Here is an 11,322-nt window from a genome sequence, read left to right as displayed (position 1 = left end):
GGAAAGGCCCTTTCTCCCATAAAAGCCATCTATGACTTTGGTCCCTCTCCTTCTCTGTCAGTTTCAGGGGTTGGGCTGTGGTTTTCCAGCTGGGATCCCATGAAGACCCTCCCAGCTGCTATGAGGGTGGAGAACTCTGTATCCCAAGGTGTATGATTTGCAAATAATGATTTTTAAAAGAATGCGAAGACTTCTAGCACCCTCCCTTCTCCAGTCAGTGCCCATCCACAGCCCCCATGGCAGTGGAGGGAAGGGTGTGTGAGTTCACCACAGACCGGGGAACCCCTGGGACCCATATCAGACCCCACATCAGCCCTCCCTCTTCTGATTGGAGACCTTTTTGTGTGCTGCTTGCCTAATGCAATAATTCCCTACTCCAGCTCAGCCCGTCCTATGACTGACTCCCACCTGGACCTCTCCATTTTCCTCTGTTTCCCATACCAGGCATCTGAACAAAAATGTACCAGGACTACAAGAAAACTAGGCAAGCCTACTCCCAATATTGTGAGGCTCTGTAGTGTCTCGGTACACGCCCAGTGGAAATTCTTTGCTAAATTAGAGGTGGAAAATTGGAATTGATTGCTCACATGTGGGGCTTAATTAAAGGCTCTATTTTTAATCTCCATGATGTCCCAGGGGACCGGTCTCCTTGTGTTAGTCTAGCCCAATGAAGCAGCCTTTCCTTTATGCTGATTGGGTGGGATGGGGATGACCAGCAAGTTGCTAGGTGGTCTCTGCATCCCCATTGGCTGAAAAGAGTCTTGTGATTCACAGAAGGGCTTGTTTTTCTCTGAGGCCAATGGGCATGACTGTAGCCAAACGTAGAAATTTTCCAGATGAAGGCAAAGAGCAAATAACCCTCTACTTCAAGACATTTTCATGCGGCTCCCAGAGACAACTTGAAAATATTGGTTCAACACCTCTCTAGCCAGACAGAGCTGAGCCCAAGAAGTGATTCTTCAATGCAGTACAAGTGGGGCTTGACTCACTGGCTCTATTTTCATGGCTTTTAAGACTTGAGAAATTGGTACCTAGAAGGCCCATTAGAAGACAGTCTTTAAAAAAAAAAAAAAGACAGTCTAAGCAGGCGGTTTCCACGAGGGGTCTGTGAACCCCTGGAGATGATGTGTGTCTCAAAATGCACAGCTTTGAAAAAGGGTTCAATGATTTTTATCAGATCCTCAGGGAAATTCATGACTCCTGAAAAAGGACAAGAAGTTAAGTAAACCAACTTCTGCATTTTAAGATGGCAAAACCAAGGCTCAGAGAGGAAAAGCCATCTCTGCCCAAGGCCACACAGCCAGTTCATTTAATTTGATCCAAGTAGTCTGATTCCCAACAGAACATTCTAGTCTGTCAGCTCTTATGTTAATCTGAAACAGTGCCCAAGACCTCAAAGAAAATATTCAAGACAAGATTGTAATACATTTCCGTGCTACCCCGAGCAGAACAAGGAGGGTGGTCTTGGGGTATTTAGGCACCAACTCTTACCCTTCCTTTGTTGCAGAGCAGTGGACTAGAAATTGATTTCACTGGGCCTTCCTTTCCTCATTGATCCCTTGAAGAAGGTGGATGAGACGGTTCTTTAAAACCCTCCCAGCATACAGCCTGTGATTCTGGGAAGTCCCTTGTAACAATTTGTACCGTGGAGAGAGACAGGCAGGTAAACAACAGAGAAAGGTGAGAAAGAGAAGCCAACCACGATCCCTGACTATCCACAGAATTGCTCCCTTAGCAAAAATCAGCAAGAAGTTCAAGTTGAAATAGGAGTTTATGGAGAGCTCTGCCCATCAGCTGCCCATCCTACCTGGGCTCCTCACCCCCAGTGCCCACTGCACAACTCTGTGTGTGCGTCCCCCACCTCTCTCCAGCGACATTAAACTCCCTCCCCACTCTTCCTTGGGTTGAAATGCCAGTAATGGGCATCACCTATTGAATAATTGCCAAAATTAATCCCTGCTCCCATGCAGGCCACATAGAACACTCTAGAAGGCCAATGTGCAATGGATTTTTTTAACACTTGATTTGGAAAATATGTCAAACTCACAAAAAAATGTCATAAAGAACAAAAATAGTACATAGACTACTCAAATATATCTTTTTAAAAACACTTTTCCCCATTTGCTTTATCATTTGCTTTCTCTGTTTTTAAAATTATCTATTCACAGTATGTTTTTCAGGACTATTTAAGGGGAAGGTGAATATATCATGGCCCTTTGCTGTCAGAACTTCAGAATGTGGTAACTGGAAAGCCTATAAGAAGACCATAAGTTCAAGGTTTCCCAGCCAAGGGTTTCTACAAGGGGTCTGGGAGCCTATAAAGATGCCATGCAGCAAAGCATGTGTACATCATGCGCTTTGCCGAGTGCAAAGTGTCCAATGATTTCATCAGATTTTCCAAGGAACCTATGACTCCTCCTCCAAAATAAAAGGATTGAAAGCTCTAAGGTAAACCAACTCCTTCATTATAAGATGGAGAGCCCAGGGAGACCCCAAATACTTTGCTGTTGGCTCCTAAGAATAAGGACATTCTCTCGTAAAACCACCGTGCGGTATTGACTTCAGCACATTTAACTTGGATGCGATATTCTAATCTAACCTACTGTCTGGTCCAGTTTTGTCCGCTGACCGAGTAATATCCTTTCTAGCCTTTCCCCTCCGGGATGGGTCCAGCTTAGGACCAGATGCTGCATTTCCTTGTCCTGTCTTTTTAGCCTCCTGTAATCAGAATCTTCCCACAGCCTTTCTTTGACATAGATGACATGAAAAGATGGGGTGAGGACGTGCCTCATTTTGTGCCCACCCCATGTCTCCTTGTGCTTAGATGGAGGCTGGGCTTTTCCGGCCACATGCTGCATCCCTGAGGTTGTGCTCTTCTCGGGGTAGCACATCCGAGGGCGCCTTCATCAGTGACATACGAGCCCTTCATTTGGGAGGGCCCCAGGAAATGCTGGCTGAGGAGTGGACAGTGAGAAAGAGAACTGGGGAGAGCTGGCTGGACCCGAAGACATTCAAATAAGAAACAAAATTAATTCCTGCTCCCATGCAGGCCAGATAGAACATGCCAGAGGGTCGATGTGCATGGACCACCCAAGTGCTTCTGTGAGGGGGAGAGAGTGTCCACCTGGCAGGTGACCCCATCCCCGAGGCTCAGAGCAGGTCTGCTCTCTCAACCTGACCCTTTTATGGGTGTGGACACAGAGGCCCAGGGAGGGGACATAGTGCTGTAGGTCATGCGGTCAGAGGCAGCAAAGCCAGGACTGGCAGGCAGTGCCCTCAGCTCAGTGTTTCCTGATCTTTGCCCAGGGCCCGTCTCATCCAGCGTTTGACATCCAACCAAGGGGCACCTCTGGGAACACAAAGTCAGTTAAAAATAAAACAAAACAAAGGGACGCCACTGTCCCCATCGGCCCCTTAGTTCCTGGAACATCCGGAGCGGCTCGACTGAGATTGCACGAAACCAGCCCAGCCTCCACGGCCATGGGCTCCAGATGACACGCGGGGAAGGCAGCGTGACTCTCATAATTCACCTTTGCTGTAAGGGGGACAAAGGGAAAAAGAATGAATTTGGACACTCTGAGCTAAAATTAGCCTATCTTGCTGTTGCAAAGGCTTCCATTGTAATCAGTAACTGGCTTGAAATAAAATCGCTGGGAAACTCAGCAGTTACCTAACTAAGCTTTCAGGGTTCCCCAACCCCTGCAACTCTGAGAGAAACATTAAACAATATTAAGAAGTGATGAATGGCTTCTCCAGTGTATTGGGGGAGGTCTAGTCTCTGGGCCTGCTGGGGCTGACCCTGGGATGTGGGAAGAAGTGGGAGGGACCCCCAGGTGATGGGTGGCAGGGATAAGGGCTCCCCGACTCCCGGACAATGGCCAAGTCAGAAGTTGGGAGGGGCAATTGTTAGTTTCTGGGGCAGCGTTTCTTCAGCGCCTACCACGTGCCAGAAATTGTTCTGTCAGCAACACAGATGCTCCTGTAGACCTAAATGGAGGGTGGGGGTGGAGTAGGGAGGCAGATAAGTCAAGAAGGAAATAAACAGGACAAGCATAGCTCGTGATAAGTACCAGCAAGGAAGAGGGCAGAGAGGTGACTGGGGGAGCCGTACATGGCACAGGGGTTCCGACTCTGGACAGGCTCTCAGGAGGTCTATCTTGGTTTGCCAAGATCTTTGGGCTCCCCCAGAAGCAGACCCTGAGGCAAGGATTTATGTGCAGGCAGTTTATTTGGGAGAGGATCTAAACAAACACTACACATTTTTAGGACACTCCCACAGATATGAGTTAGAAATGCTTTGTTTCCAAGTACGAGAAACTCTATTCACACTTCATTAAACAAGCAAATAAGCAACAGGAGACTCATTGGCTCTTTTAACTGGCAATCCATAAGGAGTTCAGGTGTGGTTTAATCCAAGTGTTTAACCAATGTCATCAACGTCAAATAGAAAACTCCAATTCTCTGCATCTTCCCTCTGTGGCCCCAGGCTCTCCTCATGGCCACAAGATGGCTTCCCAAGTTCCTAGTCTCATATCCTCACTTTACCAAGCCCACCGAAGAGAGACGCCTTTTGTTCCCAGAATCCCAAGATGTGCTTTTTTTGAGTCTTACTGGCTCTGAGTGGGTAATGGCCACATCCCTGAACCAACCACTATGGTTACTCTGATTAGTTTACATGACTGGGGGCTCACTCTATCCGAAGATGGGCTCAGTCCCACCCAAACCACATGGCTGAGAATGGGAGGGTGAGTTTTTCAGAGGAAAACCAGGACACTGTACCAAAAGAGGCAGATAGAGGTTCTGGGCACCAACCGCCTCTATGGGATGATCACAGCAGCTAAGGGGTGTCAGCTGCATGTCACTTCCTGCCCCATCACTTTACATATGTCCCTTGATCCTCACAGCCACCTTCTGAGGAAGGTATGATTATCCCCGTTTTACAGATGAAGCAACTGAGGCACAAGAAGTTTAGGTCAGTATCCCAAGGTCACCCAACTGTCAGGGAGACATAGGATTTACACCCAGCCTATCTGGTTCCAGACTGTGCTCTTAACCTCTACATCCTACTGCCTTCCTGAAGTCCCTGTACCATATGCATATATTCCCAAATGGGCTAGTTGGGGGTTCTGTCTCTCACTACAAAAATTATGATCTGATTCTCTCTATAAGATAGTATTCCAGAACTAGGATATGTTTTTTAAAAGAAGCCTATACAAATATCCATCAACTGATGAATAGGTAAACAAATGGAATAGTATTCAGCCATAAAAAGGAATGAAGTATCGATACATGGTATAGTGTGGACACATCATGACAACATTATGCTAAGTAAGAGAAGCCAGATACAGAAGGTCACATAGGATTCCGTGTATATGAAATGTCCAGATTGGGTAAAACCACAGACATAGCAGTTTGGTGGTTGCCAGGGCTGCAGGGTAGGTGAGGGGGGAGTGGTTGCTAATGGGCATGGGGTTCCTTTTGGAGTGATGAAAGGTTGTAGAATTAGGTAGAGATGATGGCTGTCCAACTCCAAGGATACACTAAAAACTATTGGATGGTACACTTTTGAAGGGTGAGTTTTGTGGTGTGTGAATCACAGCCCAATAAAATGAGGAGGGGGAAGTGGGGCAAGAAGCAGTGGGCATCATTGGGTCTGTGTTGAGAACCTCGGACCCTGATGGGGTGGGGGGGCAGAGGGGAGCAGAGCCGCACAGCCCACCCCACCAGGTCCTCAAGTCAGGGGTCAGAGGTCAGGCTAGGTCACAGTTCCATAGATGGGCAGCACTGGAAGTGGCTTCTATTCAGTGCACCTCAGGGAGCACATGAGGCCATGTAAGTCACCATTGATGGAGAAAGGATGTCCTGGGTTCCACTCATGGGAATGTGGTCCCCCTCTCCCACTCCCACCCTCATCCTGCCTCTACCTCAGGCTTCCTGGTGCAGAGAAGGGATCTGGCTGTTATCTTGGCCCCACATGCTCACCAACTTGGCTCGTTGGTGGATTTCAAACACCTGTCAAACAGCCCCCAGTCTCTGAGGGTCTCCAAGTGTGGGGCCCGGGACCCAGACTTTACGTATCTTATCTCATTTCATCCCCAAAGGGACAGTGTGAGGGAAGCCCGACAGCCCCCTTTCAAGAGCAAGGAAACTGTCCCACAGACAAGACGTTAAGGGCAGAGTTGAGTTCAGATTCGGGTTTGCTGGCTCCAGGCCCATCCTGTGTTAAGGCTGTATCGCTAAGCACTTTAGGGCTGTTCTTTTCCCTTCCCAGGGGCTCTGGGGCAGAGGTTGCAACTCTGCCAATATCTGACCCCTCTTCAGCATTTCCAGCCTCCCTGCTGGTAGAGGGGCCAAGGCCAGAATCCTGATGGGTAGAACGCGGCAGAAGGTGCCCAACACTGTGGAGCTGCTGCAAACAGCCCCTGCATGGTCGTCTGCACTCTCCCTCTCGCCCCCACCCCACACAGCTGCAGATTTGGGAATACTCAAAGCCCTGAGGCAGGGGACAGTAAACTACATGTGCCACCCCCTATCCCGCCCATTATTGTAAATAAAGTTTTATTGAGACAGAGCCAGTCTCATTCATTCAGATACCCTCTACAGAACTTTGGGTTACAAGGGCAGAGTCTATGCAATAGATGGCCCGCCAAGCTGGAAATATTTACTCTGGCCCTTTGCAGAAAAATTGTGCTGGCCCTGCCCTACAGGATGACCCACATGCGACCCCAAACTACTGTGTGCTGATCAGCCGCTTCAATGGATTGTGTGAGCAGGAGGAAAACTTCTCTGGTGTAGCCACTGAGCCTGGGCCTGCCCTGCACCCCAGGGACAAAGTGCTCCTTTCTTGGAGAAGCTTCCAAAGGCGTCCCTGGGCCAGACATGCACACCAAACACTGGCTGCTGGGATTGGCACAGGTGAGAAGACTAGGTCCCCAGACGCCTTGTGATCTGCTGTGTTGGGAACAAGAATCTTCCCCACAGCACATCAGGAAATCTTTGTGGGGGTAAAACACGCATGCAAACCAGTCACTACCTCCCCCAGAGCAGGGCTGATGCCACAGGCACTGTCTTCTCAACCAACATCTATGTGAGACAGTAAAATATTCCACTTTCATGATGACCTCAGAACAGCTGTTCAGTTCTATAAATGTGTTTTAAAGCCACCAGCCTCTGCTTCCTGCCCATTTCCACTCCAGTAACAGGGCCTGGCCTGCAGTAGGTGGACAGTAAATGCCAGCGCCCCTCCCTTCCCAGGAAGCTTCCCGTCCCCTCATCTCACCAAGGGCCATGGTGTCGGCTCCAGGGACAAGGCAGGGAGCAGTGAGGCTGTTGTAATTTTATCCACAGGAGGTCAGGCCTCCCAGCCTCCCCGTCAAACTTCTCAGATATGTACACAGATGCTCCCATTTACCTAATTCCTGAGTCTGAGCTGAAGACACTGGAATATTTAGGAAGTAAATGAACCTACTCCAGGCTCACCCTGGGAGAGCGCTAGGATACACTGGGAAGATTGATCCAAATGAGGACACTGGGTGTAGGCAGGGCTGCAGAAAGGGGCCAGGATGTGACCTCTGGGCTATGGGGCCCCCCACAGTGACAGCAGGTCATGCTGACATTTTTCTCAAATATTTTCTTCATTCATTCATCAATAAGTCTTTATTGTGCCACTGTTCCAGGCACTGGGGGTTCAGCCAAGAACAAAACAGAAAAGGAATAAAGCAGGATAAGGGTGGGACTGCTGGAGAGAAGGGGCGTGAAAGGTGACCAGGAATGCCTTTCTGAGCCATGACTTTGGAGCAAATCGTGAAGGGGTTAGGGGAGCGAGGCATGTGCATCTCTGGAGGAAATCCTTTGGGGAAGAAGGAACAGCAAGTGCAAAGATCCTGAGGCAGGAATGTCTTTGATCACTCAAGGGACAGCATGGGAGACACTGTTCTGGAGTAGAAGTGATGGAGTGGAGAAGGACATGTCTGGGACCAGTGGGGGACAGCAGGCAGGGTTCCCTAACGTATTGCACACTCAGCCTGTGTCGAGGCTGCCTGTGCTTTCCTCCCAGCTGTAGGATGTTCCCTTTGTGCCTGGTCTTTCCTCAGGGCATTGAGCCTGTTGGTCCTTCCCAGCTCCGTGTGGGAAAGACCGCTAACCGTTGCTAACACCACTCACCTACAACCTTTTAATAATGGAACCCACCCAAATTGTAGCTTAGAGTCCCCCATTTCCCAGCTATCCCTGCAGCTAGGTGTGGCATGTGACTACGTTTGCCTGATGGACACGTGAGCAGCAGTGATGTGGGGAACTTCTGGGTCATCTCCTTTAAGAGGAGGCCACCTACCCTTGAGGTGAGGGTGGTGTCCAGCCATCCAAGGACTGATCACCTCTGGACGGCTGCAAGAAATAGACCCCGATGAGAGCCACAATTTTTGTAGCATCTTAGTGTGTACCCAATGTTTCTTAAACCGTCATTTCACCAATGACCTGTGGAGTAGGGTGACATTTTACTAGTAGACCTCATTTCTCTAGACTGTAATTTTTCTTTAGGTCTTTTTGAATGCTTCTACAGGTCAGTGAAAAAAGGACTCACTACAAAATGGAAATTTTCAAAATGGCTTCTAAAGCCATATTTTAGAACAGAGTTTCTATTCTTTCCCTCTAATTATGTAAAAAGAAGGTCCTATTATTCACTCATTTTCCATTCAACTCATTTGTTTGGCATCTTCTATGTGGGAGACCCCACAGGAGAGATGGAAAGAAACAGACAATGAATGGGCTGACATCCAGGAGCTGGAAGCAACCACGCCGAGGACTACAGATCTAGGAACAGTTGTCTGCCCACTTCCCAGTCCATCTCACCACTCCCCTGCGGGCCACACGTTTGTGATTCACTCTTATTTGCCAGGTGGGGAAACTGAGGCTTGGAAAGGTGGAGTGGCCCTTGGTCTCCTGGGTCCACACGTGTGCTTGGCGATGAAGACCACACATAGGGAGGGAGGGGCAGCATGGTGCAGGGGCCGCCCAGGGTCCAGGGCAGACCCCAGAGCACAGAGCTGTGGGGAAGGGACGATGGGAGGGGCAGCAAAGGCATGGTGGCCTTTGAATTGTGCCTGGCCAGGTTACATCACCTCCCAACTCAAATATGCTGTTATTGGCAAAACTTCACCCAGAGGGGACTGGGCCAAGAAGACATTAACAGGCTCTCCATTTCAGAAGCAGCCTTCATCATCATGCCTCAATAATAAATTAGCTGAGTCAAAGGAATTGAGCGAATATTGTGTAATGAGGACTGTCTTAGGTGGGAAGGATTGGACAGGCAGATTTATGCAACATGGGGATGAATATTACTTACTTGGCAGAATACAGCACAGTTAATGTCATTTTGAATAACTTGTTTACCCACTGATTATGTGATTAATGAATATCAAAAGGCTCGTTGCATAAAACTGCAGTTTGGAATGGCTGGTGTATTTCTGGATCTCTCGGTAGTCACCATCACAGGACAAATAGTAAATCAGTTTAAATTGTCTCCAGGGGAAAACAATGTGTAATAAAGGTGCTAATTAATAGGCTTGGGTGTTTTAAAAATCCTCCCCATTCCTGAAAAATATAACCATGAGAAATCATAATTTCAAAGTTGGCCTGAGAAGTGGGGTTTTTTTTCTGTTAAATAACAGCACCTAACGGTAAATAACCTAGGTGCTTTTTCAGTTCTACACAAAAATCAGTGCTTACCTGGACTGAGACCCTCCCCTTTCCCACCCCTTCACCCAGTACTTCCTTGCACATGCGCACTCGTGAACTCCTGTCCTGCCTTCCACGGCCTCTCCAACCTCGACTCCCCTCTCCTGCCCTCCCCACAGCCACTTTGTCACTCTTTCCCAAGCCCGTCAGCCCGCAGCTTTTTGTCTCAATGGCAAAGGCTGCATCTCCCATTCCTAGTGGCTGTCAGGAAAGAGCCGAGGAGAGATTGTCAAAGTTAGGAGGGAGCTCTCAGAACCTCCAGTTCTCGTTTTATAAAGGAGGTTGGGAGTTTTGTCCAAGATCAGAGAAGCAATGCCAGTGGCAGCCCAGGCAGCGAGGCGGGGATCGGGGGGCTTGGAAGTCAGATGCTTGTACAGGAACCCCGACCCCATGTGCTCTCTGGAAGTTACCCAACTTCACCTTATGAGTTTCCTCATCGGTAAAACAGGGCAGCCATAGCATCTTGTTTGTGGAGTTGGTGGCAGATTTAAATATGACAGTATCTGTAAATCAGCCTCGGGTACAGGGCCTGCTGGAGCCTCTAGCCTGTCAGCTAATTATTTCCTTGGCCACCACCTCCCTCCCACGTACTAGTTAAAAGGGACAGAGCAGGGACCCAGTGGACAGGCAGAGGGGGAGCCTGAGCCTGCAGACAGGAGGGCTGGGGACAGCAGGGCACCTGGGTGGCCTTCTGGTTATTCCTACAGATAAGTCGACCAAAGTGGACTGAGATTAAGTGGCAGCTGAGACCACACACACCTAGGGGCAGGGAGGCAGCTCGGAAGGAGGAGACACCAAACCAGGGCTTCAGCATTAGCACTGGCCTGGCCCTGAGTGTCGGCCCGGCCTCCCAGCCCCTCTGGGAGAGCAGTCTGTAGTTCTGAACATGAAGATGCTGGGGGTGCAGGAAGCCTCCAGCCTCAGAGTGTGGGGCTGGGGGCTGGTGTGGTCCTCAGCCCTCTGGCCCCAGGTCCCCAGACTTCAAAGCTGCCTGTGCTCCTGCTCTGTGGACTCAGCCTGAGCTGGTGAGGTGCCCAGGCTGCAGACATGTGCACAGCTCTGTGTGTGTGTGTGTGTGTGTGTGAGCGTGTGTGCGAGCACTCGTGCGCACTCAGTGTACAGCATCTTCCCTCCTGATGCGAGGTCCTCGGAGAGCCTGCTAGCCCCCGCAGACTCACTACAGCCCCCCAAGGAGAATGAAGGAAATCCACCCACCTGGCCTGTGAGGCAGGCTCTGTCCCCTCCACCCCATGGGCATGTGGGCTCACCAGGTAGAACAGCTGGGGTGGCCCAGAGGACAGGGACCAGGTCTGTAGGAACCCTCTGTTAGCTGCCAGGACTGCCTGACCCACTAACAGAAACCAGAGGATCTTAAGGGCAGGGATGGGGCTGCCACCGGCCCAGGCCTGCCTCCCCTCTCGCTTGGCAGCCTTCCCCTCTACCCACACAGCAGCTGCAGGCACACAGGCTGGTACAACAGCATAGTAACTCTGAGTTGGGGACCTGGCCACCACAGGGGCTTCTCTCTTCACAAATAAAAGGGCTCCAGGATACTCCCTCCCTCCAAAAGCCAACACCACACAGAAA

This window comes from Vicugna pacos, chromosome 9 (genome assembly GCF_048564905.1).
Source record: "Vicugna pacos chromosome 9, VicPac4, whole genome shotgun sequence".
NCBI lineage: Eukaryota > Metazoa > Chordata > Mammalia > Artiodactyla > Camelidae > Vicugna > Vicugna pacos.
The sequence above is the reverse complement of the archived record's forward strand: the minus strand, read 5'-3'. Positions refer to the sequence as shown.